This window comes from Phoca vitulina, unplaced genomic scaffold (assembly GCF_004348235.1).
Source record: "Phoca vitulina isolate PV1807 unplaced genomic scaffold, GSC_HSeal_1.0 scaffold42, whole genome shotgun sequence".
NCBI classification, from domain to species: domain Eukaryota; kingdom Metazoa; phylum Chordata; class Mammalia; order Carnivora; family Phocidae; genus Phoca; species Phoca vitulina.
The window spans coordinates 4803458-4828674 of NW_022589745.1; the positions used below are offsets into that span (position 1 = coordinate 4803458).

General features: G+C 47.0%; 1 protein-coding gene and 1 pseudogene across 5 annotated transcripts in view; both read left to right on the forward strand.

Annotated features, from left to right (window-relative positions):
- Positions 1-25217, forward strand: part of RNF144A (ring finger protein 144A) — a 182813-nt gene that overhangs the window by 24753 nt on the left and 132843 nt on the right. For 4 of the 5 annotated variants that reach the window (XM_032430116.1, XM_032430117.1, XM_032430113.1 and 1 more), the window contains exon 2: positions 2520-2717. The exons of the other annotated variant lie outside the window; for it this stretch is intronic. The gene's annotated coding sequence lies outside the window, so the exon portion shown is untranslated. The remainder of the gene's footprint in view (positions 1-2519; positions 2718-25217) is intronic. 5 annotated transcript variants of the gene reach the window in all.
- On the forward strand, positions 21226-21322 carry LOC116648309 (annotated as a pseudogene).

A 25217-nucleotide genomic window follows, 5' to 3' on the forward strand; every position in this document is an offset into this window, starting at 1 on the left:
GAGCAGCAAGGAAGGAATAGCTGTGGGTTTATCCACCGGGGTGTATCTCATGTCTACTCAGATTTAAACGTTTGCTGCTCTCTGGTATCCCTCTTTGAAGTGACTGGAAAAACTGAATTGATTTTGTTCTTTGCTCCCTGACCAGACATGCCTAAAAATAAGCTGAGTTCAGATGTTGGTGTTACGTTCCTGAGCAGAAGCTACACTTGAGAAAAGAGTTTGGGAAATCCAGGGGTTATCTTGCCTTACTCTGTTTAAGCTTTTTCCAGTTGATGTTTCTTTTCTTTTTTTTTAAAGTTTATTTATTTAAGCAGTCTTTACAATGTGGGGCTTGAACTCACGACCCCGAGATCGAGAGCCAAATGTTCTACCAACTGAACCACCCATGTGCCCCTGATGTTTCTTTTTTAATAATAGTTTCATTAGGTACAATTCACCATTTTAAAGTACAGTTGACCCGCGGACAACACGGGTTTGAAATGCACAGTCCACTTATACATGGATTTCTTTCAATAAATATGGTACAGTTCCGTCAATGTATTTTCTCTTCCTTTTGATTTTCTTCACAGCATTTCCTTTTCTCTACCTTACTTTATTATACGAATACGGAATATAATGCATCTAACACACAAAATATGTGTTAATTGAATGTTGAACATTTTTATGTGCTTATTGGACATTTGATTATCTTTTTTAGAGAAATGTCTATTCAGACTTTTTGCCCATTTTTGATTTGGGTTATTTGTCTTTTTACTATTGAGTGGTAAGGGTTCTTTATATAATCTAGATAGATACTAGGTCCCTGTCAGACGTATGTTTTATATATATTTTCTTCCCTTCTATGGGTTGTTTTTTACTTTATTGATGGTGTTTTTTGACACCTGAAATTTTACAATTTATTTTTTTATTCTGTGTGCTTTTGATGACATATCTAAGAAACTGGTACCTAATCTAAGGTCACAAGGATTTACTCCTATGTTTTCTTTTAAGAGTTTTATAATTTTGCTCTTACATTGAGGTCTGACCCGTTATGAGTTAATTTTTTGTGAAAGGTATGAGCTCAGTGGTGATTCATTCTTGGTGCGTCTGCACCATTTGCTGAAAAGACTGTCACTTACCCTTTAAAACGTCATGACATTCTTGTCAACAATCAGTTACCTGTTAACGTATGGGTTTATTTCCGGACTGTCAGTTCTAATCCAGTGATCTGTGTGTTTGTCCCTATGCCAGGCCACACCATCTTGATTACTGTAGCTTTCCTTTTTTTTTTTTTGACATCAGGAAGTGTGACTCCTCCAACTTTGCTTTTCTTTTTCAAGGTTCTTTTGTCTATTCGAAGTCTCTTGGATTTCCATATGAATTTTAGGATCAGCTTGACAATTTCAAACCAACAGAAAAAAGAGAACCTGGGATTTGAATAGACATGACATTGAATCCGAAGATCAAGTGGGGGAGTGTTACGGTCTTAACGGGATTGTTGTCCGACCTGTGTGCGCAGGATGTCTTTCCATTTATTTAGGCTTTGGATTCTTATAATGATGTTTTGGTAGTTTTCACTGTACAAGTCTTGCAGATCTTTTGTTAAGTTTATTTGTAAATATGGTATTCTTTTTGATGCTATTCTAAAATGGGTCTCTTCTTTTTTTTTTTTTTAAAGATTTTATTTATTTATTTGAGAGAGAGAATGAGAGACAGAGAGCATGAGAGGGAGGAGGGTCAGAGGGAGAAGCAGACTCCCTGCCGAGCAGGAAGCCCGATGCGGGACTCGATCCCGGGACTCCAGGATCATGACCTGAGCCGAAGGCAGTCGCTTAACCAACTGAGCCACCCAGGCGCCCTAAAATGGGTCTCTTCTAACAGCACATTTTTTTACTCCATTCTACCAATTTCTGCCTTTTGATTGGAGTGCTTAGACCATTTTATATAATTACTGATAAGGTGAATTTATGCCTACCATTTTGCTATTTGTTTCCCATGGGTCCTCTGTCTTTTCCTTTATTCCTCTGTTGTGCCTTCTTTTATGTTAAGTAGTTTCTAGTATTCCATTTTAATTCTGTTGTTTATTTTTTTAAAATATATTTTTGAATTATTTTCTTAATGATTACTTTAGGGGTTACAATTAAAATAGTCTTGTCTTATTTTTAAGCTTTTCCGCAGACTTGAATCTGTCCCTGTAGGAAGACAACTGGGAGAACTGTGATCGCTGTGACTAGAAAGGGAGGGGACAGAAAGTCAACCAGGGACTGTTTGTTATCTGAGAATTATCTGTGTGGGTCGATTTATCTGTTAACTTCCTGGTGGGGTTGGGTCGTTTATACTACAAACCTCTCCACTGAACTGTGATACTTCCCAAATGTTTGATCTGACACAGTTTTTAGGAATCCGATCAGTAGCCTTCCCTCCCAGCTTGGAGATCTGAGAGGCCAGTGCTGGGGTGGTTGGAAGTCAGCATGGTGGTCCTCGCTTCCTCCTCCCACAGCCTGTTCTCTGAGGTCCTGTGCTCTCCTCACGTTTCCCAGGTGTCAAGCCCCCTGCTGAGTCTGGTACGCTCCCAGGTCCCAGGTCTGGAGGGACCCCAGTGCCTAAGACCTTCTCCCACGGCTCCTCATGGACAGCCCGTCATGAAGCGTGGAGCCAGCTGAATGCGCGTAAGCACATCAGGACACCAGGATTTGGCCAGAAGACAGTTCCTCTCCTCCCCTCAGGAATTCTCGGAGGTAATTTTGAATTTGGAAAATGAAGGCTTGAAAACCTTCCTTTATGTCTTAGTAGAATCTCAGCCACTGGGAAGACGATAGCCTTGCCTGGGTGGATTTTTCTGTACCTCTTAAGCCACACCATGTAAGCAATTACCTAGTACGCTTCTCCTGAATTAATTTTAAGGATGGTTCTCAACATATTATGTTAAGCTATTATAGTAATTAATATTTTATGAAGATTTCCACATGGGTCCTCATTTACTGCTTATAACAAGCTGTGAGGTTGATATTGCTAGTCTCATTTGGTAGATCAGGAGACCGGTCTAGAAAATGTATCCAGGGTCTCACTGATTCATTAATTCACTGAGAACCCAAGGGCTGTGCTCCTGGGTCCTGTTCTAATTCAGGACACACAGTGAACACAACAGACACAAATCCCTGCTTTCATGGGGCTCCTAGTTTAGTGGGGGTGTGAGTGGAGAATGGGGGTGGGAAGAGGCACGGAGATAGACCACAGACAGCCGACAGCTTGAAGAAGGAAATTACATGTTTCGTTACAAGGCGTGAATGTAGTGGAGAAAAGAAAAAGCAGACCAAGTTTAGGAGGGTGGGGCAGGTTGCAGTTTTAAAGGGAGTGGTTAGGAAGGTGTCATTAAAAAGCTGACATTTGGACATGGATTTAAGGAGCTGTGCTAACTAACCGCTTGGCGTCTGGGACAGAGCATTGTAGTTGGAAGAAAAGGTGGGTGCAGAGGTTCACTGGTGTGTCGGAGAAAATACCAAGGAGGCAGGGTGGCTGGAGGGGAACCAGCAGAGAGCAGTGAGTTGGCGGGGGAGGTGGTCAGGAGGTAACAGGAACCTGGCCATGTCTAGCATTGCAGACTATTGGGGAATTCTAGGTTTGATGATGGGAGATCAGTGCAGGGTATTAAGCAGAGGAGAGACAGGATCTGTGTTCCATTTTATTTTTATTTTTTTAGGATTTTATTTATTTATTTGACAGAGAGAGCATAAGCAGGGGGAGTGGCAGAAGGAGAGGGAGAAGCAGGCTCCCCACTGAGCAGGGAGCCCAATGCAGGGCTCAATCCCAGGACCCCGGGATCACGACCTGAGCCAAAGGCAGACGCTTAACTGACTGAGCCACCCAGGAGCCCCTGCATTCCATTGTAATAGACTCATTCTGGCCTCTGTATTGATATAGGATATAGGGGGTGGAGGATGAGGGTAGACGAGGAGACCATGTAGAAGCCAATAGAGAAATCCGTTACAGTAATTCAGACAAGAGATAACGGTGGCCTGCCCTGCTGGTAGCAGTGGAAGCAGTGAAAAGTGGTCACATTTTGGATATAGTTTGAAGACAGAGTCCCTCAGATGTCCCGGCAGAATGGGTGTGGGGTGTGAGAGCCAGGTACATGTCTCTAAGTATGTCAGGGATTTTAGCTGCTGTAACTAGACAGAGTTGTCACCCACTGAGACGGGGAGGTCTGCAGGTAGAGAAAGTTGGGGTGCAAAAAGAGGTCAGAAGTTCGGTTTTGAGCATGTTGAGAGATTCTAAGACAGATGGTGAGTGGACAGTTCTGTACAGATCCCACAGTGGAGGACCGTGGTCTGGGCTGGGGTATAATGGGAGTCTTGGGCCTGTGGACGGTATTTAAAGGCATACGATCAGATGAGATCCCAGGGAAAGGAGAGTTTTGAGAACAGGGTCCTGGAGCATTTCTAGCTCTATGACGAGCAGGAGAAGAGGAAGAGGCAGCAAAGGAGACCAAGCAGGAACAACCAGAGATGTAGAGGAAGACCAGGAGGGTGGCATCTTGGAAGCCACAGGAAATCATCTCAGGAGCAGGGGCTTATGAGCTGATGGTCCAGGTGACTGAGGACTGAGAGTCCTCTTGGGTCAGTGCCGTGCAGGTCATTGGTGGCTTTGGTAAGAAGAGTAAAATGACAGGTGGGTCCGGTGACTGTGGCAACAAAAAGCGCCACAAGAGTGGGTTCAGAGGGAAGGACGGAGGGGAGGAGTTGGAGACAGATTGTTGACAATTGACAGCAGAATTTCGGGTGCTGTCTGGGGTAAATAAGGCCAAGAGCATTAATTTTCATTTGGAAGCATTAGCATTATACTTACAGGCTGGTGGCAATGGTTCAGTAGAGAGTGGAAAGTTGATAATGCAGGACGGGGGTTGCTGCAGTCATTTCTTGAGCAGGTGAGAGGTGCATTTGCATACAAGAACACTTGCTTTAGGAGGCATGCAGGTAAGTGTGGGGGGCTAGGCTAGCGTCAGATACGTGGGGGCCCAGGTGTGGTGCTCACTCCGCCGTTTTCTTCTGATTGCGTATATTTTCTTTGTGAAATAGGAAACAAGGTGGCCAGCTGAGAGGGCCGTGGCGGAGGAGGGGTTGCAAGTTTGGGGAGACAAGGGAAGGAGTGCAAAGTCCTCTAGAAAGAGTAGGCACGTGGGAGCAAGACCCCTGTGAGTGTGATTGTGTGTTTCCTTAGCTGGGGAGGAGAAGGTCAAGAATGGAATTCTCGTTTGGCTGAACAGAGGGCGCAGAGTGAGAGGGTGGCCTGAGGTGACAGTGGGTGCAGGAGGGAGATGGGCCCACCGAGCTTCACCTGGTGGTGCAGGGGGGTGGCGGGGAAGAGTCTGGGCTGGACGGACGACGGGTGGAGGAGGCGCAGAGGAGGGTCAGCGCTGTCCGGTTAGGGCCCCTGGCGGGAGTGGATGAGGGACACCAGTGCTGGGCTGTAGTTGTGCAGGGAACCGGGGACCAGGGCAGCGGCGGGTACCTAAACTGCAGCGCTCCTCCCGGCGAGCCCCGCCTCCCTGTCACCCACCCCGGCTTCCGCTGCCTGCCTGAGCCGTCCCGCTGACCCCGGAGTGGCGCGTCCTCGTAGCCCACCCGCCCCGGAGCCGTGCTGGGAGCGCATGGCTTTGCTTTGTGGAGGCGAGGGAGGTGTGTGGAGGTGTGCAGGCCCTCGGCACTGTGGGAAGGAAGGAAGAAATGTGGATGTTGACCTTTGTAGCAGCTCTTCCCCTTCTTCACGTGCCCTGGAAGCTGTGTGCGTGCTAACCTTTTGCTTTTTAACCTTAACGTGAACGTTTTCGGGTGATTGCATCTTTCTGTGCAGTGTGTGTGCCCGCCCGGAGATCTGGAGCGTGTCCTCAGGTGTGAGGGAGATGGGAAAGCTCCCCGGAAGAAATGCCCTGCAAGGCCGGTCGAATGGCCTTTTTCCCTGCCCACACCCACCTCCCAGGACGTTCTGTTTGAGAGTCTGTCTCCAGCAAATTCCAAGAGCTGTGAAATGGCTCCGTAGTCACAAAAGATCCATGTTGGAGAGGCCAAAATACCAGAAAATGACATTCCAGCACAAGCAGAGTTATTTTTAAATGTTTAGGATTTATAAGGAGAAACAGTCTTCATGGAATATAAACCACCCCCAATTCACACTTCTGGGATTGAAGTAGCTAAATCTGAAAGATAATTCTGGCTTGTTTTTCTCCCCCAGTGGAGAATGTCATTGGTGAAAACTGATGTCTTGGGCTGAGCAGCTCCGACCCAGCCTTGGCCGTGACCCGGTGCTGGGAAGGGCCGGCGCTGAGCCGGCGCCAGCTGTGGGCCTCTGCCCTGTCACCTCTGCCCTGGGCTAGTGAAGCTTTAGGGCAAAGGTTGTTTAAAACACTTAACTAGCAGGGAGAACATCAATACCCCGCCTGAGTGCTCTTGGGCTCAGAGTGGCCGCAGTGGTTAAAGGAGCAATGTTTTTAGAGACGGCAACAGGTAAAGATGCTGTCGTGAGTCGCCCTGGCTGGAGGCTCCATTCACGTGAAACCTAACAAGCTCATTTTCCACGTCTAACTCCGTTGCCCTGTCTTTTTATTTATTTTTGTCCCTTTTTTGTTTGTTTGAGAGCCCTGAGTGGCTTGGGCAGGCTCTGCAGGCCGGCCGGGGCGTGGCCTGGGCACGGCCTCCGCAAGCCCTCCGGGTTTCCACCCTCCGGGTTTGAGCGACAGAGAGAGAGAGAACGAGTTCCTGGGACTGCAGGCCTCTCTGGACGGGTCAGCAGCCAATGTCCAGGGGTCATCGGTTACCTGCAAGGCCACCTGTGGGGCTGGGAGGGGCCAGCGAGGGTAGGCATTTCTGCTTTACTCTCTCTCTTTGACTGATGGCTGACAAGCCAACCATGGGGAACTCCGTTCCCAAAACAGAGGCGATGAGGAGTGGGTGCAGAGGCTGGGAGGGTGCCCTGCCACCTGAGACCTCGTGAGCTGCTGTGGGACGGGGACAGGGAGAGAGGACAGTGGTCTCGGGAGCCACATATGCCGGACCCTGAATATTCGGTTACAATCTATCCCATGGCTGGTGGAGAACCATTAAAATTTGTGAAAGGTAGTGATAGGATTAAAAAAAAAAAAAGTGTTCTGGACAGATTCATGGGGGGCTGCTGTGCTTTCAGTATGAAGAGAAGATTGGAAGCAGCGAAGAGAGTCAAAAGGGAAAGTTTGATCATGTGTCCTAACAAAATTAAGGGACTTCCCCCACCCCTGATTTTAAAGATAGAGTACTTTTTTTTGGTTATTCCTAAAAGCCTAACAACAGAGCTTCATAGACACGTGCATACACAGTTACCAAAGAAATCTCATGCCTTCTCTTGTGCTTAGAGTTGCATAAATAACTTATGATCTTAGCGACATTTAACATTGCTTGATTAAATATCAATGAGGAAACCATTATGACTATGTCTAATGACATCGGGTCATTAGAATTTATTATCAAATGGATAACATAATTCAATTACCTCAATCTCATTTTCATTCTGACTTTACTGATTTTAATAATTGATTTTACGAGTGTGTTCCATAATTTATTTCTGGTATTTTAAAAAGTATCAACACATTTATTTGAATTTAATACTAAGGTGATAGAAAGGAGATCTGATTGGTTTGGCAGTGAAAAGGGTCTTTGTCTTTTAAGTTATTAGAACAAACTAAATATGCAAGTAATATGCACAGACATAATTGAAGCATTGTTATGATAAAGTTACTCATTGAGATATTTTATATGGAAAGGCACATTAACATTTATATTTTTTCAAATTCTTTCTGAGTGTGTTGGTTTAAACAAGGTGCCTCTAAGAGAAAAAGTAATGAGTACAATTAAGCAATTTCTACAGCCTTAGTCCACTGTATTGATGTACTTTCCAGAAATTGGGCCTTGAATGATTGATGTCTTGGTAATTCATTTTCTTACAGATCAGATGGTTTCCCAAGGTTTTCTTTTGTAGGAAGATGCAGTGATTAAATTGTTGGCGGATCACTAAAACTAGTTTTTATTTTATTATTATGTGATTTTTGGCATATATATGGAAGAAGTTTCATTTTTACACATACGATCTGTTCTCATATATGTACTTATGTACAAAATTATCTTGAACTGGTGCTTCATGGGAGTCCCATTAGTAACCAGGCCCAGCTCTGGGAGTGGCCTTATGTACTGCAGTCCGATGAATTATTTGCAGAGTTCAGGACTATCACTGTGAAGACCATGAATGGGCAGGGTTGGTGTGCTGGCGAGGAGGGGTGCCAGTGGGCTTTGGGCATCTATCCCTGGAAGTGTAGGCCATGCAAGATGGCCACACAGTACCGTGTGATTTTGTTCTGGATCCTCTTCATCCAGTTCAAATGCAATACTGTGGTGTAAGCTGAAGTGAGCACCAGAGAATATAACTTTATCACCGCCCCCACCCCAGCAAGAAAATCAAACTCACTGTGGAGTTTTGGGAGAAATCGGAATGGAGAGCATTCTGTGATTTCTCCGCTGTATGAGTAAGTGAATGTGAGGATTAACAAGAAACAGGATGTTTTGTGTATAAATTGTTTCAAGATGGGGAAAAATCATATTTCATAATCTTTGAGGAGGGTGCTAGCCTGGAGAAAGCATTTCACCATACTTTTTTTTTTTTTTTTTTTTGAAGGAAGCAAGAAGTTTTCAGTAGAATAGAGAATAAATCAGAAGTGCATGGTCTGAGGAAGATTCTTGTTCCGTTAAGGACAGGACATGAAGGATAATGAAATTATGGATGTTAAGAGCTGGTATTGGGATTGAATCTGGACCTCTGTAGCCTAGAGCTGCATCTCTGGTGGTGGAGATGGAGACTGGGGAGGTTTGTGGATATCGTCCAACACTTCCATTCAGAGATCTGGCCCCCAACTCAGCTAGACCATCCATGTTCTCTTAAAATTCATTGATGGTGAGTCAACAGTGGGCTTTCTGAATCCATCCAGGATCTATCTTTGCTCTTAATCTCAGACTTTGCACTTTTAAAGTTTACCAGTTAAGCTGGTTACTTAATTTTTAAATAAGTACACGCACATAGTAAAATCATTAAAATAAAACTACAGAGAGGATATTAAGTACCAATTTAAATTGCCTATGTCTTTGTTTTCCCCAGACAAAACCAGTATGAATTTTTTTTTTTTGGTTTACCCATCTAGAAAAATTTAGTACTCATAAAAAGATACTCTTTTTATCTTTATTTATTTTTTAAAAGATTTATTTATTTATTTTAGAGAGCATGTGAGTGAGAAAGCAGGGGTGGGGGAGGGGCAGAGGGAGAGAGAGAATCTGAAGCAGACTCCCCACTGAGTGTGGAGCCCGGCCACACAGGGATCCATCCATCTCACAGCCCCGAGATCATGACCTGAGCCGAAATCAAGAGTTGGCCACTTAACCGACTGAGCCACCCAGGTGCCCCAAAAATACCCTTTTAAAATCTAAACCAGATAAGCCGTTGGACCATTCCAAAGAGGGCTTTTAAAGAAATGTCAAGTAGGATGTGATACATAGAAGTCCTCATGTATGAGAGTTACGAAGCACATGTAATGAGCGTCCGTGGGCCTGCGTCTTACACAAAGATGTTATCAATACTGGGGCATCCCTGTGAACGTCCCTCCCACGTCTGACTGCCCTCATGTCCCACCCTTCCCCCAGAGCACCTTCTAGTTCAGGTGGTCTTTGTCTCGCTCAACTGTATAGAATTGTACTCATAGAAACAGGCTCATGCTGTGAGTAGACCTGTAGACTCAGTGCTCTGTTTCTGCGATTTACCCACATTGCTCTAGTAACTGTATTTATTCACCTCGCCAGTCTGTAGTGTTAGATACCAAGCAGTCCGTGTGTCTTCCTGCCAGTGGACGTTGGGTTATTTTCAGTGTCTGGCATAAGACATTCTGCCTTCGATATTCTGGCATGTGTCTCTGCTTCACACGTGCATTTTTTTCTTGATTATATAGTTAGGAGGAGCTTCTGGGCCTGAAGAAAGGCTAATTCACGACCAACGTAACGAGAAAATGCAGTGATTTGGGAAATGATTATAGCCGTTCACGTTGTCATCAGCAGTGAGTAAGTTTCTTGTAAGATTGCTGCCTGTCTTATCCCAACACTCGGTGTTCTTAGGCTTCTTAAGTTTTGCCCAGTTAATAGTCAAGTGAGTGTAATGTGCCCAGGGCACTGAGCTTTCTGCACGCTTAATCACCACCTGTTTCCTCGTTGTAAAAAGACCCTTCCTCTCTTTGGTCTCATTTTCCGTTGGATTGGATATGTTCTTCTCATTGATTTGAAAGCATGCTTTATATATCCTGAAGACTAACATAGGTTTTATGTGTTAAAATATTATCTCCCAGTTTGTGCCATATATTTTCACAAGGTATCTTTTGATGAAAAGAAGTTCTGGATTATAGTGTATTTACTGTGTCAACCTTGCCCTTTATGGTTAGGGCCTTTCATTTAAGATACTCTTCTGTATCTCTTGAGGTCAGAAGTTACTTTTATATTTTCCTTTACCAGTTTTAACATCATACGGAGTTCTTTTGGTGTGTGATGTAGTAATCCAATATGATTTTTATCCACAGGACAAATAATTTACCCAGTACCATTTATTGAATAATACGTTTTTTCCATTGATCTGAAATACACATTCTGTAATGTATTCAGTTTCCATATGCATGGGTTTCTTTCTGTGTCTTCTGTATTTATATGTTCATTAATTTGCCCACCCTCTGTATCAGTGCAATATGCTCTTTATAAAAATTATTTTATTTTATTTATTTACTTGAGATAGAGATAGAGAGAGAAAGAGAGAGAGAGCACATGAGCAGGGGGGAGGGGCAGAGGGACAAGCAGACTCCTCACTGAACAGGAAGCCCAAGGCAGGGCTTGATCCCAGGACCCTGGGATCATGACCTGAGCCGAAGGCAGACGCTTAACTGACTGAGCCCCCCAGGCGCCCCATCACTCTCTTAATTACTGACACTCTCTACTAAGACTTGATATTTGGTCCCCTCACCTTTTTTCCTCTTATTGAGTGATGTTTGGCTGTACTCAGGCTTTTGCCCTTCTGTAGAAATTTTAAAGTTAATTTATGAAACAACATTTCATATGTTATGAATTAATAATGACAATTATAACAGTAAAACCTTTTGGGCGTTTGCTTGAATTGCATTAATTCTATACGTAAGTTTAGAAAGAATTTCCTTTTTTTTATATTGAGTCCTATTCATGAACATTGTATTACTGTCTTTGTATTTGTCTTCACAAATGTTTTTTGGTAGTTTTATACTTTTCTGTAGAGAGACCTCACATCTTCTGTGTTCTCCTAGGCACATACATGTTGTATGCGTTTGTTTGCTCCTAGGCACCTTAGTTTGGGATGCTTTTGGAGATGGCATCTTTGCTGGAGTATAAAAATGTAATTGACATTTGTATATTGACCTTGGATTTAGCCATTTTACTAAGCCTTCAGTATTTCTAATATTTTGTCTGTAGATCTTCATATATAAAAAGTCGTATGTGACTAAATAAAGTATTGTTTATTCCTTTTCAGTTCTGTTTTCTCATTTTCCTGTTTGAGTTTGGGCCCTTAATACAATGTTGCGTTGAAGTAATAGAAGATGTCCTTTCCTTGTTCCTGAATTTTTTAAGGAATGTTCTAATTTAATTAAGAATGATGTTGCTGTTTTTTTTTTTTTAATGTTCCTTTTTAAGTTAAGGAAGCTCCCTTATGCTTCTGTTTTGCAGAGTTGTGTTTTATGTTTTTAATCATAAATGCATATTGAGTTTTATCAAAGGCTGTTCTGCATCTATTAAGATGACCATATAGTTTCCACTGTTTTCTTCTTACTGTGTTATATTACAGGTATTATTCCAATGGTAAACTCTCTTGTACTCCTAGGGTAAATCTAGCTTGTTCAATTTTATGGTTTTTCTCCCCTAAATACAATTCTGATACACATCTGGATTCTATTTGGTCTTATTTTGTTTAAATTTTTTTTTATTTACTCATGAGTGAGTTTGCCTATATTTTTGCTTACTCTTTCTGCTTTTGTCTGATTTAGAAAGAGTTTTATTTTTTTCTTTTGTTCCTATTCCTTGCAAGATTTTGTGTGTGATTTGAATTATCTGCTCTTGAAATTTTGGTATCACTCAGCTGAAAACAAGACCTAATGCTTTCCTTGTTGGAAGATTTCTAACTGCTCATGGTTTTTTTCAAGGCTTATAAAATTATTTGAATTCCTTTTTTTTTTTTAAGATTTTATTTACTTTTGAGAGGAAGAGTAAGAGAGGGAGAGAGAGAGCACAAGCTGGGGGTGGGGTGGGGAAGGGGCAGAGGGAGAAGCAGGCCCCCTGCTGAGTAGGGAGCCAGATGAGGGGACTCAATCCCAGGACCCTGGGACCATGACCTGAGCTGAAGGCAGCCGCTTAACTGACTGAGCCACCCAGGCTCCCTGAGCTCCTTTCTTTTTGAACCAGTTTTCTTAAATTATATTTTTCTAGGAGTATATTTAATATTCCCTATTTTCAAGTTTAAATCAGTACAAAATTATTCATTTAATTTTAAGTCTCTGCTATTTGTGTTTCATTACAAATATAGCTTATTTGGGCCATATCTTTTTTTTCTTGACCAGCTTGCCAAAGAGTGTATGTTTTATTATTATTTTCAAAGAAAAACACTCTTGAGATTGTTGACTCTCTTTATTTTAACTTTTTTTTGTGTTTTTATAATTTTTCTGTAACAGGTCTTTTCTTTCTACTCTGTGTTTATTGCTTTCCTAACTTCTTAAGCCTCAGGTAGCTCAGTCGTGTTTAGGCTTCTTTTCTAATAGAAGCATTTAAGATGAGGAGTTTCCCCAGGGCGCCTGGGTACTCAGTTGTTAAGCGTCTGCCTTTGGCTCAGGTCATGATCTCAGGGTGCTGGGATCAAGCCCCGCGTCGGGCTCCCTGCTTAGCAGGAAGCCTGCTTCTCCCTCTCCCACTCCTCCTGCTTGTGTTCCCTCGCTCACTATGTCTCTTTCTGTCAAATAAATAAAATCTTAAAAAAAAAAAAATAAGATGACGGGTTTCCCTCTCAGCACTGCTTTGATGGCATCTTAACTTTTAAATAATATTCTCATTATTGGTCTATGGTTTTTTCTGAACCCATGAGTGTTAAGTCTCTTACAGTTCTCACATTGGGGATTCTTCTCATCATTGATGTCTGTCTTGACTGCACTGAGGTCAGAATGCCTGGTCCATGTGACACCATGATTTGAAATTTGCCAGGTCATTTTTTTATGACCCTATGTGAGGTCAGGTTTTGTAAATGTTCTGTGTAGTTTTGAGAAGTTTGTGAATTCTCAGTTTGTTGACTAGGAGATTTACATGTTTATTAAATTTAGATTATATCTTCCATATTTTTACAAATTTTGTATGTTTGTTATATTACATAATATCTAATGACTTTCCCCTCTGATGGTGTGGTTGCCATTTTTTCAGTGACTGTCAATTTTGCTTTTTATATTTTGAAGTAATTCGATGTATACAAATTTAGAAATAGCTTCATAATGAAGTGGACCTTCTGTAGATGCTTTCTTTTTTCTAGTTATGCTTTTTGGTTTAAATGCTAATTTTTCTGATAGCTTTGTTTTGGTTAGCATTTCCCTGGATCACCTTTCTCTGTCCTTTGACTTCCAATCTTTCCAATTTCTGAAGGTTTTCTGCATCTCCCTCTCTTTTTACAATTCAATTTTATCATTTTTTTTTCTTTTGGCTATTAAGTTTAATCCATCTATTTCTTATGATCTTTAATATATTTGGATTTTATTTCCCAAATTATTTTTATACTATTTTCTTTCTTTCTTTTTTTTTTTTAGTGCATGTTCGTTTCTTTGTAATCTTAACTGCATTTTTCCCTTTTATAATTTGGCAGTTATACATTCTATTTCTTTTCTCTTAGTGGATACTGCTGAAATTCTACCATATATTATACAAAGTCTAAGATAAATATTGTAACTCCTCGGCTTTTAAAACACACAAAGCTTTAGAACACTGTGATTGACTTAGTTTATAAGCTATGTGTGCTTTTTTTTGGTTCAGTATTTTAACTGGGCTTTAGTTACTTTCCAGTGTGAGGGACCTTTATGGAATCTAATTCATCATATTGAGAGGAGTAGCTGTTTCTCATTTTGTTTTTTAAAGTCACTACATCTTTGTTCTACTAAAGGTATGGTCTCTCGAGTCCTAAACCCACTTCGGTATTGGGAGTATCCCAGAGGGTGCTTCAGTGGAGTGTGTGTGAGTATTAGGGTAAAGACACATTTGTTGGTCGGTTTGGACTAGATGAATGGTCCAGATCCAACCTGTATGTAAGTAGAGAGACTCCTTCATCCATTATGCAAACATAAAGAAAGAACAGGACCGTGTTAAAACTAGTTATTATCAGCAAGGTATTGTAGATCTTTTAGTTCTGTAGTTTCATTTTACTCTTATTTTCTATAGTGCATCAGCATGTATAAGGAGACTCACACCATTACTGCCCACAAAAGAAAAGGCCGATAGTATCTGTTTTTTTAAAAGAAACCTCTTTGTCCTGTGTTTTCGTCAGGGACTTGAAATTCTGGGACACACCGGGCTTTCATTATCAAATGTGTTTATTAGGTGTCTGTGGCACTCTGCCAGTCCCTGTTAGGCCCGAATCAGATGTGCCTTTTCTCCCGAACCTTTCCCTGCCTGGCGACACCTGTGTGTCTGGATATAGCCTCGTGGAACCTTCAGTGCAAAGGAAGTCATGGAGCTCTGTGGTATAGCAGTTTCCAAACTTATTTTGGGGAGGTGGTGGTGCAGTGGCCCTTTCTTTAAATAAGTCTCACGGAAGCCTGATGTCTTAAAAATAAATGGAAGTAAAAGTGAGGGCAGACTCCGACTGAACAGGCTTGGGCACCTGCAGCCTTCTCTAGCTAAGGATTCCTCGCACTGGCCTGCAGCTAGAGCCGGGGAGCTGCAGAACCGACACTCCTCTGCATTTAACCCCTACATGTCACCAGAAGAGAAACTGGAAGCCCCAAGGGGGTCACGGGTGGGCTGGAGGCTGGAGCAGAGTTCATGTCTTCACGGCCCCTTCTGGGCTCTGCAGCCACCAGCTCATTCCCTGTGGAGCCAACTAGGCCACGAGGTACACATTTCCGCTGTGAATGACTTCTTCAAATCCAGATCCTGTCTGTCCAGGCCTTTTGCTTGGGTGACCACAGTTTTCCAACCAGACTTGCCGCGTCTCCTTCATCCCGGCCCTGGGTCTGCTGTGGGCTTCCTGGGGAGACCGAGGAGAAGCCTGTCGAGTGTCCCGTAACAGGGATAGGGTGACAAAAAGACTCGCCTTGTCTCCGTCTTCTGTCTGCTTCAGGCTCTTGCTCGTCTTCTCACTGTTGGTCACAGAGGGGTCGATTCTTTCAAGCAGACAGACTGCATGCTATTTCTGTGCTGTAAATTTCCAAGGCTTCTTCCTCGTCCACCTCTCCAGCCACACGCTGGAATCAGCAGTGTGTTTGCAGCTATAATCAGCACACTTAAATACTAGTTCAGTTCAGAGTGAGTACGAAATCCGGACAGCACTTCACTCCAAAAGAAGCTGTAAAAATATCACACGGCCTTGGGCCCTCTGAGACCTTGGACAATGCGGTGATCCCTGCAAGCCTTGTTGAGGTTTACGGGGTGCTCCAGAATAGCCCAGATGACAGGTGAAGGGGGCTCTGATTCGTAGGAAATTGTGTCTGACACCGAGTCTCGGCTGCCAACTGGCGGATTCCGAGTTTCTGTTTTCCTGAGGTAAGACACACAGTCAGAGCTGTTTATTTTCCTGTAAAGTCCCTGAGGACGGCACCTGCCATGACCGTCCCCGTGTGCTCCGTGTGTGGCACACGGTGTACCTGGCATGGCTGTGGGCGGCCGAGCTGCAGTCGGAGGTGTTCAGAGCCTCCAGCTTCCCGCCTTACTGCTCTCGTTCGTGGGCCTCTGGTGTTTTCCCCACTCCTGTGCGCACGTTGTCTGACCGTCCCCGTGACCGTCCCCGTGACCATCCCCCATGACAGGTGGCAGCGTGAGGCTTGCAGGGCGGGAGGGGACGGAGTGTCCCAGAGCTCTGGAATCCAACTTTCCATTGGCTCTTGCATCCAGGTCTGCTGACTCTTACACAGAGATGCTTTCCATTTCACTGCTGCCTCCAGGGAGATCCTCAGAGAGCTCTGTTCGGATCTCCTAGCATCTGGGGCCACTCTTCAGCCCCACTCAGCATGTCACTCCTGGAAGGCTTGGTCGTGTGTAGTCGACTCCCTTACTCATTATCTGATAGCGTCCACACGCTACAAAAAACTTGGAGGCTGTTTCCGCATTATTACTGGTTTCTCTGCCCTTACGCTCTGGAGTAATTGCTCTAAAATGACCAACATGAAGACACCCTCTGTTCAGAACTCCATCAATGGCTCCCAGGGCTTCAGGGGCCAAGTTCAGGGTCTGAACCTGGCCTGGCTGTGTCTCATACTCTCAGGGCCCTGGCGACCACCTGGCTGGAGTGCAGGGATGGTTTTTCACTGGCTGCTCCCTCCCCTTGGTCAGGGGTCTGCAGGAAGCTTGAGCCGGGACAAGTCTGGTGCAGAAGCCCCTTCTCTGTCGCAGCCCCCCGTGCCTGGGTCCTGCGGTCGTGGATTCGCTCCGTGGAGACTGCACTGTGAGCTCAGCGGGGAGTCTTGCGTCTGCTGGGCTTTGAGAGAGCACCTGAAGGTCAGGACTCACTTCGGGGTGTTGCTGACTGAAGGAGCGCAGTGATACAACTCCCTTTCGCACCCCCTTGTGGCTGTGTGCGGAGTGTAGCTCTGTGGAGGAGTGGCACGTGGGCGGGAGCGTGAGGCCGTGACCGCGGCGGGGGACTGGTCTGCCCCCTGTCCACCGTGGCCTCGGTGGTCCTGGCTCCACGTGCCCGATGCACAGTCTGCGGGGGGTGGGGCCTCTGCGCTGTCGGTCCCCGTGTTCTTCCGAGCAGCTTCGCGCACTTGTATTTATGGGATGAAGTAACACTGTCATATCTCTAAATACTGGGACTGTTTGGGGCTTCTGGTTCTGGGCATCTTCTGAGACCCTAGAGAACACCTAAGGGTATATTCGGAGACCCAGCTCTGCAAAGGCTTTAAGTAGAAGACACGTCCTTATGTGCTGTACCCCTTCCCCAGCTTGTAGGTGCTGCGGGCATCTCGATCCCACCCTGTCCTGCCCAGTCCCAGTGTTTTGAGCAGCCTCATACTGGGGTCTCAGCATCTCCCCTGGAGGCCGCAGCCGAGGCCGCCTGATGATCCAGGCTGTGCCCCATGAGGCCATCACAGACTCAGGTGGGCGGTTAGGATGGAGGGAACGCATGGACCGCTGCAGGGCTCGTCACGTTGTTCTGGGAGGTGACAGATGGAAGCACACAGCCATCTTGCAGAAGGTGGTCACGTGCGCCTCCCGTGGGGTGCCGGAACCCGGTCCTGCTGTGCCTCGCCCCGGCCACCCCTTTACAGCCCCACTGCTCCGACCTGCTGCTCCCCTCGAAAGACTGGCCAGAGGTCCAGAGAGTCGAAGGGGTGTTTTAAGACAAAACCCGGCTGGCTTGCTAACTGCTGTGACAGAGACAGCCCAGACAGAAGAGAGGACAAGCCTTCCTTGCTTTTGTCCCCACCCCCTTAGCTGTCACCTGGTTTGGAAAGAAAGAAGAGTTTTAGTGGAGCAGCGTATTAAAGAGAACGTTCCGGACCCCAATGGTCTAGCTGTGTGTAGACTTGTCAGCATACACCTCGAGGAGGTGACCCGTGAGACCCCCTTCTGAAGCCCCTGGTTGGTGGAGCGGCAGGTGCTCTGGGGAGTTGCGGAAGTCAGCCGTGACCCGCGCCTTCAGCCGTCGCGCTGCCGACTCTCCTGAACGTGGGGGCGCGTTCGTAGCACTTTGCCGTGGCTCTTCTGTGACAGGCCACGGCCTCATTGTCCACTATTCTGGGAGCGTCCTGTGGCCATAAAGGAGTTCCCAAAGCGTCCTTCCCGGTAGGGCAGTGGTTACTGGGAATGTGGGCAGGGGCCCGTGCGGGGCCAGGCCTGGCACGTGGACACAGATGGTGGTTCTCGCCGTCTCTGCGGCACGTGCCTGAAAACACCGAAGTCAGAGAAATACGTGTGCTCCGTGTTCCTCGCCTCCCTCCTTTTGGCTGACAAGGTGGGTGGCGTCCCCAGACTGAGACCCTGTGCGTGGCTGTGGGGCCACCGCCCGGGTATTTCAGACCGCGGGGGCCTGAGCGCTCATGCAGGCCGCGGGCTCACAGAACGCTTTTGTTTCGGCAGCAGAACGTCTTCTTTCTCTTTTGTCTGCAGACCAACTAGGGCGTGTGGTCTGAGCTGGGGTAGAGGACTCAGAACCCTGTTCTCTGCTCCCCCGAGGCTGCGTGGTGCAGCCGGGCCCTTCCCGCACCAGGCCGGCCACCTGCTGGCGTCGCAGGGCCCGGCTCTGCGCTCTCCCTGTCCTCCAGCCGCACACCAGGGGTCACGGGCAGCGTTTTTATGAGCTCTGCTTAGTCTCCGTGGACATTAGCTCAGACGTGCCAGGAGCCCCGTGGAATCGAGGCCGTGAGGGAGCCGAAGCCCGGCCTGCGTCCCCTCATGGGTCGTGACTTTCACCCATGTGCTCAGAAGGGCGAGCACCTACAGCGGGGAGGGACAGGCAGCCCACCCACTGACCGCGTCTCAGAAGCACTTGCAGTTAGCATGGGACACGTTAAATTAAATGTTAGGGAACACTGGTGTCTTTTCTTTGAGAAGAAGTTTAAGAGCTCATGACTGCGACAGCCGTCACTCGTGAGGGTTTCCTCTGTCCAGGCCCTGTTGGGCACTTCGCACATGTAACCTGCTTTATTCCTCGAGGTGACCTAGGAGGTTGGCCTTTCCACCTTGTTTTGGACAGAAGGAAATGGAGACCCAGAGAGGTCATGCTCGGCGCCACAGGTTGGTTCCGTGGCTGACCCATATGTAATGTCCAGTTTGCCCGGCTCCAAATCCTGCCTGCTTCCTTCGCACACCTTGGTCCCCTCACAGGGCGGTGAGGGCCTGCTGTCTTCCATGCTCCCCTCGAAAGTGGCCCATGCAGCTCAGCGTGTGAATCGGAAGCTTCTGGCTGGTGAAAGGCCAGTTCCCTCACAAAACCCTCGAGAGAGAGAGAGAGGGTGGGGAAGAGCGTCTGGGTCGTGACCAGGGTCAGGTGTCCAGGGCGCTGCCGGGTGGGTTGTGAAGACCACGGCCGAGAGCCAGGGGCCTTCTGAAGGCCCTTGGATACAAGCTGAGTGTTCCCTTGACTCCATGGCTAGCCGCCTAAATGATGCTTTCAGGGAGCCCACGTGTGGCTCACGGTCATTGCCCAGCAGAGCTGGCTGCTGGCCTGGCCAATCTCTTAGTCCCCGAGGGCGGAGGACATGTGACGGTCCCACTCAAGTACCCTAGACCTGTCCCAAGCACACACCACTCCCCGTGGGAGATAGGGCAACCGGATCCTGCAAAAGACACTGTTGCGGCCCAGACCCAGCTCCCGGGGAGGCTGGTGGTCTCCGTCAGAAGCATCCCAGCCGGCCTGTGGCTCCAGGGAGCTCTCCCACCCATGTCTCTGGGTCTGGGAAGCCTTGCCTCTTCACAGCCTGCTCTCCAGGGCACTGCCTAGGGGTTGCCGGGGGGCTGGGGGGCAAGGTAGAAAAGAAGCAGAGGGATTGAGAGATGGGGTGGGACAGAGAACATTTGCAAAGTAGTTTGATGGTTAAGAACACAGAGACCCTGGGGTCCATTTGCTTGCTCACGTTCTGGGGAACTGTAGGTGGCTGGAGCAGCAAGTGGGTACCCAGGCCCCTTGGACCCCGAGTGGTTTGGCATGACACAGGTCTCTGACCTCAGCGCCTGCTCTCATGCGGGGCCCACGAGGTTAGCTCTGTGTCACCTCCTTGCTGTGACCCTTTGTTTCCTAAGTGCCCCGCCCCCCCCAGCCCTCCCATTCTGGGATTCTAAGAATCAGTTGTTCTTTAGAAATGCACAGATTGTCTGTAATATCTGGGAGGCTGTTCTGCGACCGTGGAGGCCGATGGAAAACTACATGGAAACACAGGAGGAGGAATATAAACCGTGCGTTGTTTTTTTTTTTGCTCATTGAAACCCTTTGATTTTATTTTCTTCTGTTTCTCCCTCGGGATGGGCTAGGATGTGCAGCGTGGACGTTTGTACCTTTGGAAGGAAATCCTTACAGCAGAGTCGAGCCTCTCGGACATTTCCAGAACAATGCTTAGAGTCTGGCTTAAGTTCTTATTTTTAAAAACCTAGCCTAGCAGAAGTTTGCTTCTGATGCATGGAAGGCATGCCGGGAAGGGAGCCTCTGCCTTTGTTTTGTTGGAGCAGTGAAGTGGGGGGAGGCCCCCAGGGTCCTTAGATGCTACCTCATCAGGGCGATGAGAGTGGCCGGCGTGTGTTCTGAAAGGTGATGACCGACATACACAACTAAAGGAACTTGACCCGGTCTGCCAAGTGAGGAGAAAGCAGTCATGACTCAGAAATGCTGGAGTGCAGAGAGGTTGATGGAAGTTAGAAGAGCCGTCGGCTTGTTCTGCGCATTCATTTCTTCTCTCTGGCTCCCAGCCTCCTCCTCTGCACAGGGCGCGGTCATGCCCGTGATGTCCGAGCCCGCGTGGGGTCCCGGTGTGTGCACACGGGAGAGTGTCGCAGGGTCCCGGCACCGCTCCCGGATTCATGTTGACAAGTGGTTTTATTTACTTCCTTCAGCTGAAGGAAGAACTGGCCTGCGTCTTATTTTGAACCTGGCAGCAAAGGGATTGTGTGAGGTCATTGGGCAGTGTAATGCCAGTTGAAGGGGTGTGTGCGTGCGTGCGTGTGTGCGTGTGCGTGTGCGTGTGTGCGTGCGTGTGCGCGTGCGCGTGCGCGTGTGTGCGTGTGTGTGTGCGTGTGCGTGTGTGCGTGTGCGCGTGTGTGTGCGTGTGCGCGTGTGCGTGTGTGCGTGTGCGTGTGCGTGTGCGCGTGTGCGTGCGTGCGTGTGCGTGTGCGTGCTACTTTGCTGTTTGAAATAACCCTGGTCCCCTTGATGTCTTTCTTGGTTTGTGGGCTTATCATTTGTCTTCTTTATGTCTTTTGTTGTATTTTCTCTTTTTAAAACATCATGTGATAATGCACACATACTAAAAATTTGGGCCCATACAGAGAAGATCAGCATGGCCCTCTCGCAAGGATGACACGCAGAAACACATGATACTTCTGTGGTTGGAAGAGAAATAATAAATAGCTTTTTTTCCCGACGTCTCATGTTAAATCAATTCTGGGTTTCTTACTGCCCCATCACATCACAGAAAGGTTGGTTGCTTTGTAGGCATTTGATTTACATTCAGATTACCCTTTCTTCCTTTAGCTGTACTCAGATGTTAAAACGATAATATGCAGCACAGTTCTGACCGGGAAAGAACAAATTATTTTCTGATGGTTGGAGCTATTTTATTTTTGAGATTGGACTCCTGTAAAAGTACGTTGTCTGTCTCAGGATGCTGACTGTTCATTTAGGTTCTGTATTAAGCACTGACTTTGTTCAAGGCTCTGTGAGTGCAGCTTTTGGGGATCCAGAGATAGGCGTAGATCCGGCCTTGAAAGAGATTCTAATGTGTTTGGAGAGATGAGACACGCACAGCAAGGACGCCGTTAACGTTTATTTCAGTAAACGGGAACTCTGTTGGACATCTTGCCATGGGAGGCTCCATAAGGCCCTGATCCCCGGGGGCCCTCTTCCGTGAAGCACTCCTGGAGAGGCCCCCTGGAAATGCCACCTCCCCTGGAGCTGCTGTCCCTCGATGGCGGGGTGGAAGGGGGACGAGTCGTGTCTGTTGGCATGTGGAAATCCCTGTCACTTACTATAAACACGTGTCCTGTTCTGTGTGAGCTCTAACCTCCTGGCTCGGTGTCCTATCCGTAAGGTCAGGGTAGCACGTGTATGTGCCTTCGGACTGTGCTGATAGCTACGGTGATATGATCGTAGCTTGCATAGCTAACACTTACTGGGCAGTCAGTCAAATGTTATTCTTTCTATTTTATGTAGTTAATTGGGCTCGTGGGTTATTTTATCAACTACGTGTAAGCTTCCTCAGGCAGGGTGCCCTTAGCCGGTGCCCAGCCCAGGCCCTCACACACAGAAGGTCTTCAGTGCACGACTGGACAACCCCATGCTCTCCGTCTGGTTTGTGCCATCCTGAGGCCCGTGCTGAACCTTTGGAGGTCTTTGAACTGTGGTAGGGTTGGCCATGGAAGAGAGACCACATGAGCATGATTTTACTTTATTTTATTATTATTATTATTATTATTTTTAGAGAGGGAGAGAGAGAGCAGGGAGGGGCAGATGGAGAGGGAGAGGGAGAATCCTAAGCAGGATCCATGCTCAGCGCCAAGCCCGACGTGGGGCTCGATCTCACAACCCTGAGATCGTGATTTGAGCCGAAATCAAGAGTTGAAAGCTTAACCAACTGAGCCACCCAGGCGCCCCAACATAATGGTAATTTTAAAAGATGGATGGATAAGGGGACCATCCTACACGTGTGGAAGCAGAGGACTGGGGACAAGTTGTACGTAGACTGGAATCAGACTAACAAGTCCAGGAGAAGCAGATTGACTCCTGACATCCAGTTTCTGTGTTTGAGACATGTGAGGACATTTCTTTCTGAACTACACCTTCCACAGAGACACACCGTGGTCTGGAGAGAAGGGGGCAAGGTAACATCGAGAGTTCCCAGATGGAAGGAACGTTAAATACTTCAGAATACAAGCCTGACTTTTGGTTTAGCAGATGTTCACCCTCACTGGCCAAGCAAGGAGTCTTTGGGTTGAAATATGTCCGTGTGTTTTGGAGATGAAAGAACTTCCACTCAGTTTTTTGTTGGGCCCCGGAGTTAATACGCAGCACATCCTGATCAGATGCATCCTGCCTGCTGGCTCTGTCTTGCTCAGCTGGGGACCCGTGTCGCTCTCCCTGCTCCCAGACATTCCTTGTCACCTGTTAAACTACTTCTTGGCATCTTGTTCTCCTCTGAGAAACCACTTTGTTTTGCTTCATTCCCTGCTCAGAACGAATCTGTATAATTGAATGTGTGGATCCACGTAGATGCCGTCTCCCTGGGGGCCTCCATCCAAAATGACAGAATGAAAGAACATGACAAGGGAAGAGGCTCAGATAAACCAAGGAGTTTAACTTCCTTCCCTCCCTTTGTCCTTCTCTCGTTTTTCTGTGTTTCTTTCTTCTCTTCTTCTGTCCTTCCTTTTTATTTTTTTATTTTTATTTTTTAAAGATTTTATTTATTTATTTGAGAGAGAGAATGAGAGACAGAGAGCATGAGAGGGAGGAGGGTCAGAGGGAGAAGCAGACTCCCCACCGAGCAGGGAGCCCGATGCGGGACTCGATCCCGGGACTCCAGGATCATGACCTGAGGTGAAGGCAGTCGCTTAACCAACTGAGCCACCCAGGCGCCCTGTCCTTCCTTTTTAATCAAAGAGGAGAAGACTTCTCACTGGTTAAGACACATCTAGAGGTAAAACTCAGAGTTTCTGGGTTATATGTCCTTTATGTGCAGTCGCTGGATGAGGGATTGGGGTTTTGAAGATGAATTTAATATAGTTTCTGCCCCCAAGCAGCCCCACACGAGAGGAAAATGTGGGGCACGCAGTGTGCACGCGGTAGGGAGGTTTGCATTTGAGAACCGCCCCTCTAGTTGCTCGAGTCTCGTGTTCTCCTCACTCACCTACTGGCCCCCATGACCAGCTCCGAGGCAGAGTTGGAGAAGGACTAATGTCGGGGCCCCAACAAGAGGAAACCGTTGCAGGAAGAGCAGAAATATAAAGGAACGAACAACAAAACCAACAGCCAGAGAGCATACCACCCTCGGTCTGAATTCTCCTTCCGTGGAATCCTCGTCTTGTGGCGTGAGATCGAGGAGGGTGTGAGGAGAGGGGGTGTAGAAGTTGGATCACGCGTAGGAGGGAGTCCTCCGGTTACTTCTGCAGGACGCTTCCTGTGGAGTGGCGCGTGGACGAGAGCTTCGCTCGGCTCCGCGGGCCGGGCGCTACCAGGGTGGAGCATCACAGGGAGCATAAAACGCTGCACACAGTGGTTTGTGATGTGGCCAGGGGAGGAAATGGGACGCGTCCTTGGTTGCTGCAAGGGGGTGTGTTGGAGGCCGGGGCGGGAGGCTGAGCTGCTCGGTGCAGGCCACACTCTCGGGCCGGTGGAAACGTCAGGTCGGTGGGTTGGCAGCCCCCAGCCCCCTCCTGCAGGGAGGGTGTTTTCTCTCAATTACCCCGTTACAGAAAGGTCTGTATATTTAGGGCTTTGATGAGTTTTGGGGACCATTATGAGGGTTTGGGTACCCTCTTACACTCTTGGACGCGGGTGTAAACTTCACATGCAGACAGCAAGTGCATGTGGGTATGACTTCACTGGAGGTGCAGTGTGCAGGACTGTGTCCTCAGGACTCCGTAGATGACGCCGTCTCCCTGTCATTTCTAGGTAAACAGCGAAATAAGCACAGCATTTTTTTTTTTTTTTGGTAATTAATTTTGTAATACTAAAAGGAAATCTCTGTTTTCACAACCAGTATAGGTTCACTGGGGTTTTCATTTATTGTTTCCCATTTTTAAACAGGATGTCCATTTTAGTTTTGAGAGAGTTAAAAGTTTAGTGTTATTTAAAAAGAAAGAAAGAGGAAAACACCCCAAACCCCACAATCACACATTTAGTCCGAGAGAAGGCATTCACTCAGCAAACCATTGTGTGCCCCATCCTGTGAGGCCCTGCATTTGCCTTGTTTCTTAAGCCCTATATTTAGTAAGAAAAGAGGTGATTTGGTCGAGCCTGTGAGTCTCATCAGGACACATTGGCCCGGGCGGCTCTGGAAGATTTTAATGTTGGGCTCATTCCCCACATGGTAGATGTTGTCTTCCCAGGATGCAGAGACCAAAACAGCAGAGACACAGACGGGGCCGTCTGGTCGGTAGGAGCGGCTCTGGCCTTCCCAGAACCTGCAAGCCTGTGCTTTGAGGTTTGTTTTGGGAGAAGGACAAATTGCCACTGTCGAAATCCCCAATCACCAAAATATCCCTAACAACCTATTATAAAAAGAA